The 22,263-nt window shown below is 40.3% G+C and overlaps 1 protein-coding gene across 5 annotated transcripts in view; it reads right to left on the reverse strand.

Moving 5' to 3' along the window:
- The window catches only part of fmt (phosphatase 6 regulatory subunit 1-like protein fmt), a 516,745-nt gene extending 495,977 nt beyond the window's left edge, over positions 1 to 20,768 (reverse strand). For all 5 annotated transcript variants that reach the window (XM_067145523.2, XM_067145524.2, XM_067145526.2 and 2 more), the window contains exon 1: positions 20,537 to 20,768. The gene's annotated coding sequence lies outside the window, so the exon portion shown is untranslated. The remainder of the gene's footprint in view (positions 1 to 20,536) is intronic.
- Between the last annotated feature and the right edge of the window lie 1,495 nt (positions 20,769 to 22,263).

Here is a 22,263-nt window from a genome sequence, read left to right on the forward strand (position 1 = left end):
GCAATGTACAGACAAAACTCTTTTATTTTATATATATAGATGTGACTTGATAATGTGATCGTTGGCATTGGACCTCCAGTTTTACGTAGGTTCCGAACCAGGACAGAACTTTGTACTTCAAAAATCCCAAGTGCTTTGGCTGAAATTCTAACCATGGTTGCCTTGGCGAGAACACAGTCACACAGGCAGATGGTACTGTATTACTTGACAGAATGCAATGATACTGCACCATCCTAAAGATACCTACCTCTCTTACCAAGTCTCCCACATTACAGTTACTAATAATAATAATAATAATAATAATAATAATAATAATAATAATAATAATAATAATAATAATAATAATAATAATAATCGTATGGCCTCAGCTACCGTATGCAGACATTTCAATTTGACGCCATCTGGCTGTCTGCTCGTCAATTTCAACGTTCCGTTTTACTCTAGGTCCCCACTAGATGGCAGACCGAGTAAACCGAAACTCTCTTGGGCGTCTATGGCTGAGATTTAATGAATTTTGTCGGGTAAACATCAAATGTGTCACCAGAGATCTTTTACATGCCGACATCGTACGACATGGAGTGTCGAATGGACTTTATTCCGCCCTTCAAAAATCCAACTACCTCTGCCGGGTTTGAACCCGCTATCTTGGGATCCGGAGGCCGACACTCTACCGCTGATCCACAGAGGCAGCACAGTTACTGAAACAACCCCAAACCGTAATGCTACCCCCCCTATGCTTCACAGCTGGTGTTGGGCAGCCTTCTAGCATTCTTTCTCGTGGATAATGGTGGACATAATGATGATAATTTATCCCAAACTTCTCAAATTTCGACTCATCAGTCCATAGCAGATGTTTCCACTACACAATAGCCCAGAACTAATAACAAAGAAGAAAAAGGTGGAAGTCCAGGTGTGTGAAAGTAACAGGGGGGAAAATACAGAATCAACCTCATACTTCTCCTAATGAGCTTTCAACTGAGGCGGAAGAGATCACATCTTCAGTTGGCGTTAGTTCTCGTACATCTGCAGCTCATCCTCTTTTGTACTGTGGTGAGAGTGAACTTGATAGCAGTACAAGTGATGCAAATAGTGATGAAACTTAAACTATCAAGAAAATTAAGCGGAGCTGAAAGAAAAAAGCTGAAAGCACAGGGTGAAATTTATGTTAATAGGCAAGGCAAGGTACAGCCAGGAAAGGTGTTTATTCCGATTGATAAGTGTTGTAGGAAAGAGTGTACGAATAAATGCAAAGAAAGTGATCAGAAATCGATATTTACTGAACTTCAATTTCTGACCCTGCTGTTCAAGATCAAACTTTTAGCAATGGTATCCAGATCACAGGAAAAAAGACAGAAAAGAAGGGACATGGAAAAAGAGATGGTGGCTTTCATGATAGGATTATAACTGCTACATTTTTTTTGTTCCTGTGAATAAAGTGCCTGTGGAAGTTTGTAAGACATTGTTTTTGTCAGTTTATGGAATTAAAAGAGGTAAACTTGATGTTCTAATACGCAAGAAGAAAACTAATATACTTGGTAATGTAAAACCTGTCCGACTCATTGGCTGAATGTTCAGCGTACTGGCCTTCGGTTCAGAGGGTCCCGGGTTCGATTCCCGGCCAGGTCAGGGATTTTAACCTTCATTGGTTAATTCCAATGGCCCGGAGGCTGGGTGTTTGTGCTGTCCCCAACATCCCTGCAACTCACACACCACATATAATACCATCCTCCACCACAATAACACGCAGTTACCCACACATGGCAGATGCCGCCCACCCTCATCAGAGGGTCTGCCTTACAAGGGCTGCACTCGGCTAGAAATAACCACACGAAAAAAAAAAGAAAAGAAAAATGTAACACCTGATTAGAGGGGAAAGCATGAACCTAGTAATAAACTAGTTTCTGAAAGGGACGAAATACTAACTCACATCAACAGCTTTCCACAGAATGAAAGCCATTATTCAAGATGCCAAACCAGTTACAAATACTTACCACATCATCTTAATATACCCAAAATGTACGAACTGTACGTGACTAGGAAGAAGGAGAACAGTGAGCGAGTGCCATCTAACCCTGTTTATAGAGATGTATTCCGATCAACAACACTCAGATTCAAGCATCCTAAAATAGACACTTGTAAAACATGCGACGTGTTTCAAATGAAGCTGAAAAGTAGTTAACAGGAAGATCATTTAGCTTTAGCAGATTATGCATACAAGAGCACGGAAAAACATAAGAAATTAGCAGCTGAAAATAATGCTATGAAAGTACTGGTATTTGACATGCAACATCTGCCAACGCCAGTGCTGAGCAGTAATATAATTTATTACAAAAGACAGCTGTGGGTATACAATGTAACTGTTAGAGATTGCAGTGAAATAAATAATGAAACCGAGAATTTTATGTGGCATGAGGGAGCAGCAGGACGAGGATCAGAGCAAATTGCATCTTGTTTGCACAAGAGAATTATAATGTCCATACCATACACAGTGACACATCTCACAACTTATTCCGATACTTGCGGTGCACAAAACCGAACATCAATATGGCAGTGATGTGTGTTGCAATTGACAGCCATCCCTCCCTAGAAATTATAGATCAAAAGTTTCTATTACCTGGTCATACCCATCTTGAGTGTGATATGGACCATGCTTGGATAGAACGAGCAAAGAACAACAATCCATTTGAATTCATGGTACCCAGAGACTGGTATAATTTTGTACGCTCTGTGAGAGGAAAGGTACCAATGAAAGTTACTGAGATGAGACAGAATGATTTTTACTCTTATTCACATTTGCTGAGAGATAAACTCATTAAACGGACAAAGGATACAGAGGGCAATACTGTGAAATGGTTGCAAATAAAATGGCTGTGATAAAAAGAATTTGGAGTTGTAGAATTTAAATACACCCTAGATCCAGATATACCTTTTCAAGCTATAGACTTAAGGCGGAATAAAAGAGGAAGACAGTCAAGTGTCCACATTCCTCCGGGCCAGCTCCAATCAGTCAAAAGAATAAAAATGACCTTTTGTCGCTACTACCTCTCATCAGTCCAGAATGTCATAATTCTATCAAAATTTAGCCACTAGTCATTCCGCATCAAATAATATTCTTCCATGTTCTGATTCATCATCATCAGAAGAAGAAGAAGAAGAAGAAGAAAACTGAATTAGGGTTTCCCCTCAGCCTATGTCAAAAGGAAAACGAACTGAAGTTCCATAGTTACTATGTTTTCAGTGATAATATCAAAATTGGAGGTTTAAATGATGAAATTTATAGTAATAGAGAAAAAATACAATTTCAGTCAAGATTATTATGTTTGTATTAAAGTGTATGAAGATTTGTTTAGAATATATCTTAGTAACTTCACTTGATATGTCAAATATATAGCATGCCTTAATGTGCCAGAACTTGACATGTCAGTTTATGCCCTTGTGTCAATACACACTTTCAAGCATAGGTACAAAATGTATTTATTGTGTTTTGTAATATGTAATATGATGATCTACAAATTCCTACGATTTGAAGTTAATAAATTCAGTTATGTATTTTACACTGCCATGTAAAGTTTGAATTTCATGTCCTGAAAAGTTGCATTTTTTGACATAAATTCTGGCTTTTCACCACAGAAATATAAAAATCCATTGAAAGATAACATTTTGATAATAACAATGACACTGCAGAATTGCACTGTAAAATTTAAAAAATTGATATGGGGGAGGGGGAATTATTTCATGGTAAAATGATGGTAACTGATGTTTTCATTCACAGAAATAGCCAAGAGAACTACGAATTATTATTCGAAGATATGTGACAATGCATCCCATAAGTCCAACCCCTCGTCCACGTCGCGGGAGATGGGCAACGGCATGAAGTAAGGGATTGCCTGCAGGGGTGATGTACAGCAGGGACTGTATGTGCCCCATGACCGCTATGGTAGCTGTGATGGCCTTACAGGAACCCTGAAAAGTGACGGCTAACGGGGCTCTGGGGAAGTCCTCAATGGCAGATGCAGCGGAAAAAGATACTTTTGGAACGGCAAATCTGGCAGACGAGGCAACCCTCTTCCCGTGGGGTTTAAAGAAACACAGGGAACCACTGCCTTGTGGTGAAGAGGGATCTTCAAAGGCTAAGGGAGACAACCCCTACAGAAAACAGCAGGCTTGGAGGCTTAGGTGGCAGTCCCACCACCAAGCTCGGGTTGCTGTGGGCTAATAACTCGCACAACCTTTCTTCTTCTTCTTCTTCTTTTATGACCACATAGGATCACTTTAGTCAGTCCGTCGTTCAGGTCTCTTTGAAGGGATTGTTCGGGCTTTGCGGTCCTCCCAGTACTTCTTCAGACGCTCCGATCTTCGTGCCCTTTCCTCAGTTGAAAATGTGCGTGTTGTTGGTTTGTTTTGTGTAAGGGTAAAGCGGAGGTTTGTATTCTTGAGTTTTGTATTCAATTTTATCTTATTTTTGGTGTCTTCTGTTGTAAGGCCTATTTCCTTCAGATCCTCTCTTACTTCTCTGATCCATTTACATCCTGTTGTGGTATTTTTTGAGACGAGATTGTGTTGTACTAGTTGTTTCAGAAGTCTCGAGTCCTGCATCCTCATGATATGTCCAAAGAATCCCAGTCTCCTCTTACGCATAGTATCTGTAATGGGTTCTAGCTCTTTGTACACGACTTTGTTAGGTATTAACCGCCACTGTCCATCTTTCTGATATTTTTTGTTGATACAGGTTCTTCCAATCCTCCTTTCAATTTTCTGAAGTCTGTCAGTCTTTGATTGTTTATTCAGGTAAAAGAGTGTTTCTGCTGCATATGTAGCTTCCGGTTTTATAACTGTGTTGTAGTGTTTTATTTTTGTATTTATTGATAGACATTTCTTTTTGTAGATATCCCATGTTAATTTTTGTGCTTTAGCTAATCTATTTGTTCTTACTTGGATTGAGATTTTTTCATTTAAGTTATGTGTTATTACTTCTCCAAGATATTTAAACTGAGTTACTATTTTGATTTTATTACCATTTATGGTGACTTCTTTTAGCTGTGAAATACAACCGGATGGATAATAAGTTGACGACTTTTGGCATGAAGTGGAAAACGAGAATAGGTTTTTGGAATGTCAGAACCCTGAGAGAGAGAGAGCAGTAAATTGAAGCAAGTGGCTAAGCAGTAAATTGAAGCAAGTGGCTAAAGTGATGGAGGAATACAGGCTGGATATCCTTGGATTAAGTGCAGTATGGTGGCCAGACTTTGGAGAAATACAGACTCTTAATAGATGCACATTCCTTTATTCTAGGCAAATGGGGGAGGATACAGAACATAGAGAAGGTATAGGATTGCTATTGAATGAAACTGCAAAGAGGAGCCTCCTTGATTGGAAACCCATCTCAGAAAGACTGATGACAGCTCGATTCAAGACCCGGGTCCGCAATGTGACTGTGATCCAGAGTTATGCTCCAACAGAAATGACAGAGATTGAAGAAAAAGGAAGAATTCTACAGCCAGCTAAATGAGACTATTAAGAAAGTGGGAAAGAGAAATATTATTATTGTGATGGGGGATTTAAATGCAAAGGTTTGTTCTAACAATGAGGGACTGGAACAAATTATGGGAGTACGTGGAGTTGGTGACTGTAACGAAAATGGGGAGCTTTTCATTGATTTCTGTGCTAGCTATGATTTGGTAGTGGGTGGCATTTTATTCGCTCATAAACGATGCCATAAGATTACATGGGTGTCGCCAGATCAGGTTACAGAAAATCAGATAGACCACATCGCCATAAGTAGAAAGTTTAGAAGATCCTTGACTGATGTTAGAAATAAAAGAGGGGCAGATAATGGATGTGATCATCACCTGGTAGTTGCAGAGTTTAGAATGAAAATTGTGGCAAGTGGAAGGAAAGTTGAATGGCGAAACAAGAAATTTGATTCAGGTAAATTGAAAGATGAAAGTAAAAGGAAAGATTTCCAGATAGAATTAAGAAACCACTTTGAAGCTCTTGCTGTTGAACCAGAACTTATGATGGATGTTGAATTATCACGGAAGAAAGTCAAGGACACATATTTAGACGTTAGTGAGAAGGTGCTTGGATTTCACAATTATCTCAAGAAGGAATGGATATCTGATGATACTTAAAAAAAAAAAGAGACTAGAAAGCTAGTATAGATTAATATGTGTAAAACAAGACAACAGAAAGCCGCAGCACAGAAGGAATATGTGGAAGCTGATAAGAGTGTGAAGAAAAGTGTAAGAAAAGATCATATACAGTGGGTAGATGAACAAGCACGAATGGCAGAAGAAGCATCAGCAAGGGGAGATGCTAAGGAATTGTATAGAATCACAAAGAAACTGTCAAGGAGAGGATTTATAAGGAACAAGCCCGTTAAAAACAAGAGAGGTGAACTAATGACTACCCGGGAAGAACAGCTACAGAGATGGAAGGAACATTTCTCAGAGTTGCTCAATAGAGATACAGAACAGAATGGTAACCAACAAATGGAACCAGAAGATAGTGACCCAAGAATAAATTTACATCCTCCAACCTGTTCAGAAATAGAGAAGGCCTTGAAACAGATAAGAACTGGAAAAGCACCCAGTATGGATAATATCGCGACAGAAATACTTAAAGCAGATATTGAGACCTTGGCAAAATTACTGCACCCCCTGTTGGAAAGGATCTGGAATGAAGAAAAGCTACCAGCTGAATGGAAGAAAGGCCCGATTGTTAATATACCAAAGAAAGGGGATATTACTAAGTGTGATAACTGGAGAGGAATTATTTTGTTGTCGGTACCAAGTAAGATGCTTTCAAGGATCATTCTAGAGCGGGTGAAGGATGTTGTGGAATTGCACCTTAGAAGGGAACAGGCTGGTTTTCGTAAACACAGTAGCTGTGTCGATCTCATAAACACTCTGAGAATCATCTTGGAACAAAGTGCAGAATGGCAGAACACCCTCTACATAACTTTTATTGATTTTAAGAAGGCCTTCGACTCTGTAAATAGACAAGTTATGTGGCAAACACTTGAAGAATATGGTATACCACAAAAGATTCTGAATATTATAATGGATATGTACGAGGGTTATAAATGTCAGGTTGTGCGTATGGGAGATCTTACTGAACCAATAGATGTGACCTCAGGAGTTCGACAGGGCTGTATTCTTTCTCCGACACTTTTCCTACTTGTGTTGGATAGTGTGCTCAGGAGAGTGTATTGAGGTCAGAAAAGGGGGATCCAGTGAGGCTTACAAGACAGGTTAGAAGACCTGGCTTTTGCAGATGACATCTGCCTACTGGCTCAACGGTTCAGAGATATGGAAGAGAAGATTAAGCGGTTGAAGGTGGAGGCAGAGGATGCTGGACTTAAAATAAATATTAATAAGACCAAGGAGACGAGGGTCAATTCCAAGATGATAAAGAGGTAGAACAAGTAGACTCCTTCATATAGCTTGGGAGTATGGTTACAATGACTGGAGGAGCAGAAGAAGACATTAAGAGTCGTATCAGGAAAGCAAATGGGGCTTTTGTTCAATTGTATCCTATATGGAAAAACAAGAACATTTCTAGAAAAGCTTAGCTACGACTTTTTAACACAAATGTTAAGTCCGTTCTTATTGGGAATGTATCTTCGAACACCATATTTATTAACATTCAACTGTTTGATATATGTACCAACACACATATTTACAAGAAAAGGTAAAAATTTCTCAAACATATCGGCCACCAAAAGGCACTGGCCTTTTAAGAAGGGAAGAAGAAAGATAATTCACTTCAGGAATAAACACATAACACAGATAGTCAGGGAGTTCATAAAGGTATTAAATCACATCACTGTGTAACTCGAAACTTTTAGTATTCTTGGCGACCCATACGAGGTTGTCTTCACCAGGATGAACCGACTCTATTACGCCCATTCGCCATTGCAGAGATGGTAGGTTGTCATCTTTGATGGACATAAGATCTCCAATTCAAAGATTAGGATGTTTCTCAGTCCACTTGTGGCGCTGCTGCAGTGTGTTAATATATTCCCTGTGCCATTGTTTCCAGAAGTCCTGGGTCATCTTTTGAAGATGTTGCCATCTGGAAAGTCTGTTTATGGAACAGTGAACAAGATCATGATCAGGAAGTGCAGTAATTTGTTCCCCAATTAGGAAATGAGATGGGGTTAAACAAGATAAGTCTGTAGGATCATCGCTGAGTCTTGTTAGAGGACGAGAATTCAGGCAGGCCTCTATTTGGGAAGAAAGGGTAGTTAATTCTTCAAAGGTACGCACCGTGCTACCCATAGTTCTTCGCAGATGGTACTTGAAAGATTTCACCATGGACTCCCAAACTCTGCCGAAATGCGGTGCTGATGGAGGGATGAAATGCCAGGCGATCACCTTTGTGGTTGCAGCTTCGACAATATTTCTGGTTTGATCATAATCTTGGAGAAATTCTTGCAGTTCTTTTAGCTCCTTTGCAACACCGACGAAGTTAGTGCCATTGTCGCTATAGATATTTGATGGACATCCTCTGCGTGACGTGAAACGTCGCAGTGCGGCCATGAATGCATCCGTTGTAAGGTCTGAGACAACTTCCAAATATACAGCTCTTACGGCAAGTCAAGTGAAGATGGCGACGTAGGCCTTGCCCGTTCGTTTGCTTCACAGTGTTCCAATTCTTATAAAAAATGGACCAGCATAGTCTACCCCCACGTTCAGGAATGGTCTTGCAGGGGTGATTCTTTCTTTGGGAAGATTTCCCATCTTCCGTTGATTTGTTGTTAATTTTAATTTGTAGCATGGCAAGCATGAATGAATGCACCCTTTAACGACTTGTCAAATTCTTGGAATCCAATATCTCTCACGTACTGATGATATCAGGAGTTGGGGTCCAGCGTGGAGTAATCTTTGATGTTCACTTAAAATAATAAGTTTCGTGACGTGATGCTTGGGAGGTAATTTAAGTTGATGTTTAGCTTCGTAAGAGATGGATGATGCATTGTACAGTCTTCCACCAACACGAAGATAGCCATGTTGGTCCAGAGTTGGGCTTAAATTCCTAATTTTGCTAGATGAGTGAATGTTCTTTCCTTGCTCGAGGCAACGAATTTCTTCATGATAGGATATTGCTTGAACAATCTTGATACATACAATGAGGGCGTTACTTATTTCTTGAGGCCTTAATGGGGACATATCGCGATCATCGGGGTTTCTCCTGCAGTTTGAAGCAAATCTGAGGCAATAGCTAATCGTCCTGAGTAGTCAGTTTAACAAAGAGAATGTGTTTAGAAATGAGTTGTTATGTTGCACAATAACAAGTGAAGTTAATATTCTTTTGTCTGGTATCTTGTTAGGGTCGGAGATAGTTTCTCGTTTTGGCCAAGCTGAGGGATCTAAGCATAGCCAGGCTGGACCGTGCCACCACAGCATGTTGTTCTTCATGTCTGTTGGTTCAATGCCTCGCGAGACGAGATCTGCTGGGTTATCCTGTGATTTAACATGAGACCAGTGATTCGAGGGAGCAATTTCTTGAATTTCTGCAACCCTTAATGCTACGAACGTCGTCCATTTAGTGGGGCACACATTTAACCATGCTAGTACAATTGTCGAGTCAGTCCAAAGCTGTATCTTAGTGAATGGCAGTTGTAGAGAGGCAAGTGTTTTCTTCAGGAGATGGGAGAGCAGTAAGGCACCACACAATTCTACTCGGGGAATTGAGACTTGCTTTAAAGGTGCGACTCTCGATTTTGCACATAACAATCTGATAAGAACGTCGCCTTTGTTGTTCACAGACCTCACGTAAATACAGGCGCCATAAGCGTGATGTGAAGCATCGCAGAAACCATGGATGTCTATGGACTTGATTTTCCCTTCAGCGAGAACACACCTTGGGACCTTGATGCTATTAAGCGTGGGGATCTGATCATATAATTTCAACCACATATCAAGTAAGTTTACTAGTAAAGGGTCATCCCATCCTGACCTTTCCTGCCAGAGACGTTGCATGAAAACCTTGAAGCTGATTACTACAGGGCTTATAAATCCAAGTGGGTCGTAAATTGAGGATATTGTTGAGAGCACCATTCTCTTTGTGAACGTCGTATCACCCATTAATTCTTGAAAATTTGCGTTACAGTTTATTTGAAACTTGTCTGTGGATGGATGCCAAGTCAACCCTACGGTCTTTACCATCTCACTAACGATGTCAGTTAACGAGTGCTTAGTTTCTCGTAAGCTTTCTGGGATGGAGTTCAGTAATTCAGGGCTATTGGAACACCATTTTCGCAAAGGAAACCCTGAAAAGAAGTAAGTATAAATAACCACCTAATCGATACTTTATTAATGCCTCAGGCAAAATTGAATAAAATTAAAACTTACAGGACATGTTTCGACCACTTAGTGGTCCTCTTCAGCTGTATAAATAAAGAACTGAAAAGAAAAACATTGACAATAAGCACAAATAAAAGTTCTTTGGAGACTCCTTTGATAAAAATGGAGGTCGTCAGAATAGGTCATCTTGCCTTTCGTTCTTGTTTGGAAAAGATGTTTATTCTGCGCTGTCTAGAGGGTCTGTCTTTGAGCGCGACCTGGTGAAGTAACGATGTGATACAGTTTGACAGTTCATGGAAAGCTCTGGAGAGAAGGGAAGTAGAGTTTCATCGTCATCTAAAATAACATGTGAGGGAGGAGGGAGATTGGGCTGTGCTTCTGCGATGTCGTGTTTGATTATATCTCTTGTTCGTCTAGTCTGTTTCATGTCTACCCATTCTAAGTATTTGCTAATATTCTCATATAAGATGAAGAGAATCTCAACGAAAACAATGAGCATAAAAACATATAATCAAACACGACATCGCAGAAGCACAGCCCAATCTCCCTCCTCCCTCACATGTTATTTTAGATGACGATGAAACTCTACTTCCCTTCTCTCCAGAGCTTTCCATGAACTGTCAAACTGTATCACATCGTTACTTCACCAGGTCGCGCTCAAAGACAGACCCTCTAGACAGCGCAGAATAAACATCTTTTCCAAACAAGAACGAAAGGCAAGATGACCTATTCTGACGACCTCCATTTTTATCAAAGGAGTCTCCAAAGAACTTTTATTTGTGCTTATTGTCAATGTTTTTCTTTTCAGTTCTTTATTTATACAGCTGAAGAGGACCACTAAGTGGTCGAAACATGTCCTGTAAGTTTTAATTTTATTCAATTTTGCCTGAGGCATTAATAAAGTATCGATTAGGTGGTTATTTATACTTACTTCTTGATTAAACATCGATACGGTCATGAAATGGACAACTTGTAAGGAAACCCTGCACAACTGAGAAGCTGTTGTAACTCGATTCGCAGCTCCAGGGCTTCTCCTAAGGTATTTGCTCCAGTAAGACAGTCATCAACATAGAAGTCACGTTTGAGCATCGCGGCCGCTCTCGGGAATTCGGGCGCTTCTTCGAGTGCTAATTGCTGGAGACATCTTGTGGAGAGAAACGATGTGACAGTGTTAAGAGCATAAGATTTTAGTTTATCTTGAGGATGTTCTCTCCATAGGATGCACTGTAAGTGTCAATGTTTAGGATGAACCATTATCTGGCGGTACATCTTTTCAATATCAGCGGTGAAAGCAATGTTGTGAGTGCGGAATCTCATAACTATTGAGCAAAGATCTTTTTGAATTGTAGGTCCTACCATTAAGATATCGTTTAAGGCAGTACCGTTGTCAGTCCTTGCTGATCCACCAAATACGACTTATTTTAGTAGTGCTGCTAGAATGCTTGACAACAGCGTGATGAGGCATATAATATCTTTCTCCTTCAACGGGTTCTGACTGAAGTTCCGTTATGTGTCCAAGGGTCTGGTACTCTCTAATGAAGGTGATGTAATTTTGACGAAGGTCGTCTTGAGTTTGTAGTTTCCGTTCTAATAGATGAAAACGTCGGCTGGCAGTCTGCACTGAGTTTCCAAGTTTCAACTCTCTCTTAAGGGGTAGCTCTACGATGAATCTCCCAGTTTCATCTCTTCTTGTGGTGTCCTTGAAATGGGCTTCACATTCCTTCTCTTCAGGTGAGTGTGTAACATGGTTCACTTCCTCAAGGCTCCAGAACTTCTGAATTTGTATTTCTTTTTTTTTTTTTGCTAGGGGCTTTACGTCGCACCGACACAGATAGGTCTTATGGCGACGATGGGATGGGAAAGTCCTAGGAGTTGGAAGGAAGCGGCCGTGGCCTTAATTAAGGTACAGCCCCAGCATTTGCCTGGTGTGAAAATGGGAAACCACGGAAAACCATCTTCAGGGCTGCCGATAGTGGGATTCGAACCTACTATCTCCCGGATGCAAGCTCACAGCCGCGCGCCTCTACGCGCACGGCCAACTCGCCCGGTAATTTGTATTTCTAAGTTGAGGTCAGACCTGATAAAGAGCGACTTGGTTGGTGTCTCCACTTCCCTTTCTCGATTGAGTTGTGAATATTCCCCGCTGAGAATCCATCCTAGTTGTGTGTTCTGTAGACATGGGTACCCTTGTTGGGTTTTTCTTCTGGGTTGCAGGAGCTGTAAGAAAAACTGTGCGCCAATCAGTAAATTTGTAGCCTGAGGGATGTGAAAGTCAGAATCAGCGAGAGTGATGTCTTGTGGAATGTTCCAGTCCTTGAAAATTGATATGTGAGACAGGTATATTGCCAGTTATTCTGGGAAGAACAATACATTCCACGTTGAAGTGATAATCGTTGATTGTTGAGTGAACCTCAATATTCACTGCTGTATTTGCTTGGGATGTGAGTTCACCAAAAGCTTCCAGTGTTATGGCGCTGGTCTTTTTCTTTTTCAGTTGTTGCATCATGTGTTCGGATATAAAGTTACTCTGCGAACCAGTCGAGTATGGCACGAACTAAATGGAATCTTCCCTGACCGTCCTTGATCTTTACTAAAGCCGTACTCAGAAGTATCTGATTCTTGGATGTGCTTCTCAGAGAATGATAAGATGATTGTTGTGGATTGTTGTTTTGATTTGCAAGAGATGATATATGGTCAGTCTCATGATGCAACAACGTGTGGTGATATTTGTTACATAATCTACATGATGTTTTTGATGTACATGCCTTCCAAGTGTGGGATGAGCTCAGGCGATTGCTGCATAGATTTTTATCCTTTACTACTTTGAACCTCTCATCACAATCTCATTCAAGAAAATCTGGGCACCTATAAAGCTGATGTTCATCTGAACAGATGCAACATTGTCTTGACGTTGTAATGTATGACTGTTGAGCTGCGATTTTTGACCTTGAACTTGTCTGATGGTTTTGCGATAGACTGGGAGAGGGGTTGGAGGCTCAAAGTTGCAATGTCTGACAACGTCCCTCCAAGAACTTAACAAGTTCTTTAAAATCTACAGCTTCGAGATGAGAATGTTTATTTTCGAATTCTAGTCTCAATTTCTTATCCACTCGCGATAGTAAGAGCTCGTTTAGGAGAAGATCTAGAATGCTTATCTTAGTATCTAGTGGTTCAGTGTATCAATGCTACCTCAGAATTTATTCTTAGTATCTAGTGGTTCAGTGCATCAATGCTACCTCAATTTATTTACGAGTTGGTGTATCTCTGTTTCGGTTGAACATACTTTACCCGGTGATTCTAGGATCTGTTTAATATATTCAGCAGATATTAATTTTGGCGAGTGATACCTGCTCACGAGAAGATCATAAGCTACAGTAAAATTGGAGTCTGAAATGCCAATATTCCTAACAGCATCCTTGGCTTCTCCTTTAAGCGAGGATAACATGTAACGAAACTTCTCAACATTCGACAGATCATTGCTATTAACTACCAGGTTCTGAAAGGTGTCCCTGAAGTGAAGCCAAGTTGTTAATGTACCGTCAAATGTAGGGAGCTTGATTTCTGGCAATTTTATTTGCCTTCCTACATCATTGGTTGAAAGAGAACGTACTTTGTCAGCTAAATGTGAAGTCTGGGAAATGATAGCCTTTCTAAGCTTAGCTTCCAGAAGATCGCTATTATTTTCGAATTCCTGGTGGTAATCGATATGTGAATCGATATTTTCGTCATCATTTAGCTCGAGTTCAGTTTGAATGTATTTGAAATCTTCCTTAAGAGAAAGTAGCCTATTCAGTTTTACTTCGATTAAAGTTGTATCTGCCGTATCAAGTTCTGAGCTCACAAAGCTTTGTATGCGTGTTAAACCGGCTTTAAGAACGGATCTTTTCTGCATTAGAGCTCTCTTTGTATCGGGATCCATGTTGCATTTGTAGAGATTAATATGAATGACTGGTGTCGTCTTTACGTGTCAATTCCGTCTAATTTCCGCCTTCTAAATCATGTGGCACGAATGTAACCGTGTTAGAATTTCCGTGCCATGGATATTAGTTCTCATATGTCACACTAGATGACGCTACTTGTCATTATAACTATGTGCAATCCGTTGTTTTGTACAGGTCGCTTATTCTCTTTGGTACAGGTTAGTTTGTAAACACTACGGTAGAGTCGTAGAATTTTGAAATAACCTGAAGTACTAGGCGTTTGGTACTAGGTTTCTCTAAAAAGCCAATCAAAATATCACCAGCGATGTGAGAGAAGGCATCAGAATCTGTATTCCAATCAATGCAAGAACTTTTGTTCATATATTCACAGCCTTCCACAAGTCTTGTAGTGATTCAGAGTTATTAGCCCATTTCAACATAGGAAGCTTTTATGTTCATGAGGGCGGTAAGGTCTATGCGTATTGTGCAGAGAGCAGTTTTGTCTGTCGTAGAAATAACAGTTTTCCATGTAAGTGCACTTGTCCACCAGTACAGCAGCAGAAGGAAATAAATCAGTGTGTAACGTTGCTAATTCTCAGCGTGTGGCAGATAGAAGAAAGGGGCTAGAAGAAAGTCCAAAAGGTACTCTGGTGAAACGATAAGTGATAACGTAATTTGTAGTCCGAGGTCGGCCATTAGCATCTGATATGCGACACCAAAAGAAACCGGTCAAATCCATGTCAGCTGGGTGCAGAGATTGTTGTAGAAATGCTTGCTTTACATCCCCCTATTAAGGCATACAGGAACAATCAGAACCTGAGTAATACAGATAGTGCTCCACAAAGAACGTTCGGTCCTATTTCCAATATATCGTTTAAAGAGAGGCACATTTTTGTATGAGAAGGTGCATCAAACATGACTCTCCATTTCGTGTAATCTCCATTCTCCTTCTTAACAACGTGGTGAGGTTAGAGAGTAGGATAAGTCTGGTATGATATCTGTGTCAACCACCTCAACTTGACCCTCTAGAACAGGGCCTCTCAAATGCCCAAAATCTCACGCGTGCAAATCAAGGCACAGACTCCGTGCACTGTGCATCGGTCCGACTTGGCTTGACTCGGGTGGTGCAGTGTGCTGAGAGCGACAAAGCATTCGGTAATCGACGGCTCATCAGTGAAGAGTGAAACAGATCAGCGCAAGACAACAACATAATAATCGAGCAACCTGTTTCGAAGAAAGCAAAGGCTTCCGAAAGTCCATTTCAATCGAACTGGGAACGTTCGTATTCTTTTGTCAGTCGTGACGATAAAGCCAAATGCTTAATCTGTGGGACAATAATTATGTGATAAGTTAATTAAAAAGATCTATTTTCCAATACAAAGGCTTTGCTCAATTCTACGAGAATTTGTCGAAGGAAGATTTTCCTAAGCTGCATCGAGATGTAGCTAAGATTATTTGTATGTTTGGTTCCACATGCATATGTGAAAGGTATTTTTTTCCTGTTTTGACTTGTACGAAAACTAGATTGTGTGTGAGTAGGCCTATTTCTGACTAATTTAAAGAAGGCTCTCAGAATTGCTGACAGCCGGTCCCTTGTTCCAGGCATAACTGGTATATCATTGCAAAGATAAAAGAAAAGAAGAGCTAGAGATTTGTCTTCTCATGCAAAATTGAAAGAAGAGTGTTTTAACACCAGTAACATTGTCCCATACAACAGTGTCACCGCTCACCGTACATAAACATTTCGAAGTGTGGGGAGAATCACCGGGGAAGGTGGGGAAGGCAAAGACAGGTCGAACGGGTGAGACAGGTGTAGGGAAAGTGGAGTGAGGGTTTTCACTCTGGTCAACCTAGTGAAGTCATCTCCTGCACCTTGCGCCGTGCAGAGCACGGGCGCATGCACCCTGAGAGACTCAGCTATAGAATGTAAGTAAACATTTCGTTGTAGTACATATTTTTGTAGCCGATGTCGTTATTGAAATTTCGTGTCAATGCTTGCAAGCGTTCATCTGAATTCATCCGATTGTCGTTAACGAGCGAATTATGTTTCTTGGGAAGTGAAACTACTTGCCTACCAGCATTTACACAGAGAGAATTGTGGAATTCGTTGACTGTCTCTGTGTTTCTATTACTTAGATATTTTGATTTTAATTCAGTATCCTTGATGCCCATGCTCTCAAGATTCCAAAACTGACTTATTTTATTATCAAGTGCTGTAAAATCTTCGAATAGCTCTACCTTATTAATGCTGACTTCGTTACTGAGGATTTCTGATCGGTTGCCACTAAGTAAACATCCAAAAATCGATGGAAGTAAGACAAATGAAGAAGTGATTCTGATCGGAGTGTCTTATTAGTTTCCAATAGTTGTCAGCTCCGATTAGTATCTCAATGAGCAAGTAAGTGAATGATCTCTGGAGTCTGCCAACAGTGTATGATTGTGTGCGAGTGAAATGATGTCTGGTGGAGTAGTCGGATGAGAAGAATACACATTGTTACTTTCGAGAGCAGTGATAAATGTTTGCGTTTTTGTCATAAGTCCTTGAATGCGAAGATGTACTCGATGACGTTTCTCTGGAGTCGATTGAGTGGTTTCAAATCCAGTGATGGTGATTGCTCGTTCAGCAACAATTTCAATTTTTAGCAAGTTGATAAGTGATGTAAAAATAAAACTAGATTGACTGAGACCAAAACACAACATGTTACTTCACTCAATCCTGCTGGTCCAATTAACCAAACGCCTGTAAGTGTGTGGGGTCAGGTAAGTGGGTGGCAATTTGATTAACTGTGGTTGGTTGTTAAGCTTCAATAGGGCAAATTGAACGATGATGTGATTGCCTGCATTTAGAGCAGAAAGCTTTTCCACGTTTGCTGCAGCTCTTAACTGAGTGACCACAATTAAGGCACAGAAAACATTGTGATGTACGAGGGCAGATCAGAAAATAAGTTTCACTTCCCAGTTATGGCCATTTATTACACTACCTATACAACAGCAACATGACTATAACGACATACACTGTAATGTCACTTTTCCACATAGTTTCCAAGAGACTCCAAACATTTCTGCAAACGCACAACCAACTTGTCGATGCCGGATGCATAGAAATTTCCTCCAGCGTTCTGCAACAACTCGGAGACAGCGGCCTTCACCTCCTCATCGGTCTTGAAATGTCGACCACCGAGCTCCGTTCTGAGCTTACCAAACAGATGAAAGTCACATGGCGTTAGGTCGGGACTGTAGGGTGGATGTTGCCAGACCTCCCACTTGAAACGCTGCAGCAGTTCTCTCGTTTGGCGGGCTTTGTGAGGTGTTGCGTTATCGTGCAACAAAATCACACCGGTGCTCAATTTCCCCCGGAGCTTCTCTTTAATCGCTTTACGCAACCGGTGCAACGTTTGACAATACGACGCCGCGTTGATCGTCGTTCCTTTCGGCATGAATTCCACGTGCAGCAAACCCTCCATGTCAAAGAACACTGTCGCCATAACCTCACCGGCTGAAGGCTGAATCTTGGCCTTCTTTCGTTGTGGTGATGAGGGGTGCACCCATTCCATTGATGTTCGCTTCATTTTGGGGGGTGAAGTGGTGGACCCACGTTTCGTCGCCTGTGACGATTCGCCACAGAAACCCGTTGTCGTCTGCGGCATAGCGTTGCAAAAATGCCAGGGAGGATTGGAAACGTCCCTTGTGCTCATCGGTGAGAAGACGTGGGACCCATCTTTGACACAGCTTACAATATCCAAGGACCTCGTGAACAATGGCGAACACACTGCCATAAGACATGTTCAGCTGCGTCGCGATTTCTCTCAGTTTAATGTACCGGTTCTGTCTAATGATCGCATTCACACTGTTGACCTTTGCACGGGTCCTAGATGTTGCGGGCCTGCCTTTGCGATGGTTGTCTATGATGGTTACTGTTTAATTAGCTTACCTACTGAATTTCCGAAGAAATTGATCGTGGGTTATATTTTGGGAGGTGCAGTAGATGGCGACAATAAATATCTCGTGAATATATGCTTAACCAAATAATATAATATGCGAAATAGATTACTCTTCCTAAATATGGACCAAAATATAGTGGAAATTCTAAGTCGAGTAAGTAGCAATGCTAAAACGAGCAAGATAATTCCCTTTATTTGGCCGTAGTCCGCAGCTGTATGTTCCACTAAGTCGTCGATGTACAATATATTTACAGTTGAATCTAGAAGGAATTAACCCCTCAGTTCCCAAAAATGAGAGGACAGTTTATAGCTTTTTACCTACCATAATTTTACCAAAAGTGTCATTAATTTAAACTGTTTTAAGTACCATACTGAAAGATATGCAAGTGATATCATTGTGGATCTGTATTTAAGATACTATATGTAGGATGCTAATTAGTTTATAATATCACCTATTCAATACATTAAAAATTTTAGACAATTAGGAATTTATCTTTTATTTCCATACGAGACATGTTTTGCCTTTCATTGAAGGCATCATCAGTCACAGCACTACCTCTCAAGGCACAAATCAGGCACCTGATCTGCAATCAAATTGTAATCACTAAGAAATAAATAGAGTAACGACAATATTACTGTGTAGTTGCCCTGTCAATACTGCGATCATCAACCAACGGCAGAAATAACTGTTATGCACAATGGTGCCAGACATTTTGTATACTTTCTCCCCAAAGTGCTTCCATGTAAATATATATTATAAGCTTTGTAATTTCCTAAATTTTCTAATAGAGTAGCGTCAATGATTCATATCAGACCACCACTGCTGGACACTGTTAAAATGCCCTGTGGTTTTACACATTGGTGCCGACTACTTGTAACTTTTACCTTCGACTGCCCTCATGTAAATATGTTAATATAATCCTTTTTAACTCCTATTATTAATGAACATTGATTTTCTCATTGAGATTTTCCTGACATTTCTGATAGTGTAACGTCAATATTTCATATGGACCACTGCTGCTGGACAATGTTAAATACCCTGTGGTCTTACCTATTGGTCCCAGTAACTTATTTTTCCCTTAGACTGCCCCCATGTAAATATGTTAAGTTAACCTTTGTAAGACATACCCTAACATTTTGACGCTGTTATCCTTCACAACTGGTAATTTACAGCAAACGGCCGATATGTTGGTATCCATATTATCAATGAACATTGTTTTTCTCATTGACTAACCCTACTGTAATATGTCAATATTATTTCCTAGTGATTACAATTTGATTGCAGATCAGGTGCCTGATTTGTGCCTTGAGGTAGTGCTGTGACTGATGATGCCTTCAATGAAAGACAAAACATGTCTCATATGGAAATAAAGATAAATTCCTAAATGTTTAAAATTTTAATGTATTGAATGGGTGATATTATAAACTAATTAGCATCCTACTGAAAGATAGTGCTAAAGGAAAAGCTATTGATTCTGAATACTGTCAAATGTAAGACATAAGGTAACAGATAAATGTGTTAGGATATTTAGGACCTCATGTAGCTTATTAGGCCCTAATGAAAAACAAATTAATCTACAATGGAGTGAATATCACTTCACTATAATAAATTACCTAAATAGAAGTTTCAAAGGCAATAAGTACCTCAATCAGGTTAATTTAACTGAAGCCCAAGAGGGTGTGATAAGTCGTAAACATTAAGCCCAAAGGAGCATCCCCAAACACATCTGTCACAGCGAGTCTGCACCACAACGTAATATAACGTCTATGCTTTTCATCTACAGCATAACAAAAAATAAATTAATTGATTTTCTATAACTGCTATGATCATAATCGTATAGCTTTCTCTAGCATATCTAAATAATACTATGTAGTCATTTACTAGAACTAAGAAATGTTCCTGTAGTTTACAACTGATCTAGCCTACTTAAACGTACTGTCCACAGTTTTGTACAAGAATAAGTGTTTTATCTCGTATCGTATCTACTGAATAAGAATCTGTGTAACAATTAAATTCTAATCCAGATATATTTGGCAGCCCTAACCTAATTATGTTCAAACATTCCTGGCAATAGAAGTGAAAGGATGAGAATGAAATCAGACAAGGACATAGTTATTCAGACAGATGCGGTATTGCTATCTTCAGTCTAATCCTCGCTGATGTTTATATGAAAAACAGTACACTCAATCATTAAAATACTCGATTAACAGTATAGTAGTGATCTTGCTCCCCTTTTCAAAGGTCGAAAGACGTCACGCGAGGGACTAAATCTGTAAACTTACCTTTATAACGACGGTCACTTGATCTCACATGTTAATCACTGTTTGAAAATATCACTTGCTATGTAATGCATCATAATCATACCTTTCCTTCCTTGATTTCACTGTAGGCCTATTTCTAACCAGGATGATGCAGATCCAACACGGCCGTGAGTCCTTTCTCACGATAGAAAATGTCACACACACGCCACAGTCAACGGATATGTAAGTTTAATGTATACATCCCTCTCTGAATTTAAGAAAAATAATGACAGATAAGAAATATTTTTATCTTACAAATATGAAAGTTCTCACCGCATAATGGCGTTGCAATTGCAAATCCAATAAACCCATAATGCTATTCGCGTAACCCACACGTCCATATTGAAACAACAAATGAAAATGTTTACAGCGTGCTTCTCTTACATGAGCCTTGCAGCGTGCAATAGCATCAAATCGTGATCAAACCTTCGCACTGCTTTTCTACACAAATTGGAATTCTTTTAAACCAAATAATTAGAAGCATTGATGCTTGCTTATTGTATAAACCAAATTCGCAACCCGATCTAAACATCTTCCTTCCCGTTTACATGCGTTGTATGTGCAAGTTAAAATTCCTTAAGAAATCATATTTGCTATTCTATTGCAGACACTTCCCAGTCTTCAGAGGGTCGCAAATTGTGTGATGTGTATGTACATTACTGTGCCCCAAAAGCGTCTGCTTTTGTTTCAACTCACTTGAGATAAACGTCTCTCCCTCCATGACATACCCGCACCTTCCCCCTGTGAGTGTGGGTGGTAGAATATATCCATGGTATCCCCTGCCCGTTGTAAGCGGCGATTGAAATGGGACCCCCCAGAAGTTCAAAACTTGGGAGCGCGAGATGGCGATCACAGGGCCTCTAATCGAGCCTGACGTTACTTACCGGTACTGTACTTGTGTCAGACTTCTCAGAATCATCTCCCCGTCCAATACTCTTTGGTCAAATCTTGATCCTTTCCGACTGTATTAGGTTCTCATTTCCTAGCAAGACCTTCATTCTTCAAAAGTTGACGCTTATTTCCTCTCGTGAGCCTTAAGAAACGTCCCCCTGTAGTGGTGGTGTTGGTGATTATTGTTTTAAGAGAAAGTACAACTAGGCAACTATCCTCTATATAACACTAATCAGAGAGAAAAACTGGAAGGGATCTGGGATGGGGGCGATAGAATAACACCCACAGTATCCCCTGTCCGTCAAAACAATAATCACCATCACCACCTGTCATAAAAGGCTCTTAGCTTGGGAGCATGGGTTGGCAACCACAGGGCCCGTAGCTGAGTACTGGCATTGCTTCCACTTGTGTCAGGTTCCTCACTTTCATCTATTCTGTCCAACCTCTCTTGGTCAACTCTTGTTCTTTTCCAACTCCGATGGTGTTAGGTTACAAGGCCTAGCGATTCATTCATTTTCACACCTTGCGTGGCCCTCGTCTTCCTTTGTCGATATCTTCATTTCTCGAAGTGTCGGATCCCTACCATTTTTTCTCTGATTGGTGTTAATAGAAGATGGTTGCCTAATTGTACCTCCTCTTAAAACAATAATCACCACCTTTGGCTGATACCTTCATTTTCGAAGTGTCTGACCCCTTCCATTTTTTCCCTCTGATTAATGTTAATAGACGATGGTTGCCTAGTTGTACTTCATCTTAAAAACAATAATCACCACCACTCATAACCCGCAATTACTCGCATGGTGAGCGTGGCGCTCACCTCCATAGTGTATTGTTTGTTGTTGAAATGTAACAGAGCTCTACTTTTGAAACTCCCTATATCTTTCAAACAGATTGCTAGTA

The sequence above is a fragment of the Anabrus simplex genome, chromosome 4 (assembly GCF_040414725.1).
Source record: "Anabrus simplex isolate iqAnaSimp1 chromosome 4, ASM4041472v1, whole genome shotgun sequence".
Taxonomy (NCBI): Eukaryota; Metazoa; Arthropoda; class Insecta; order Orthoptera; family Tettigoniidae; genus Anabrus; species Anabrus simplex.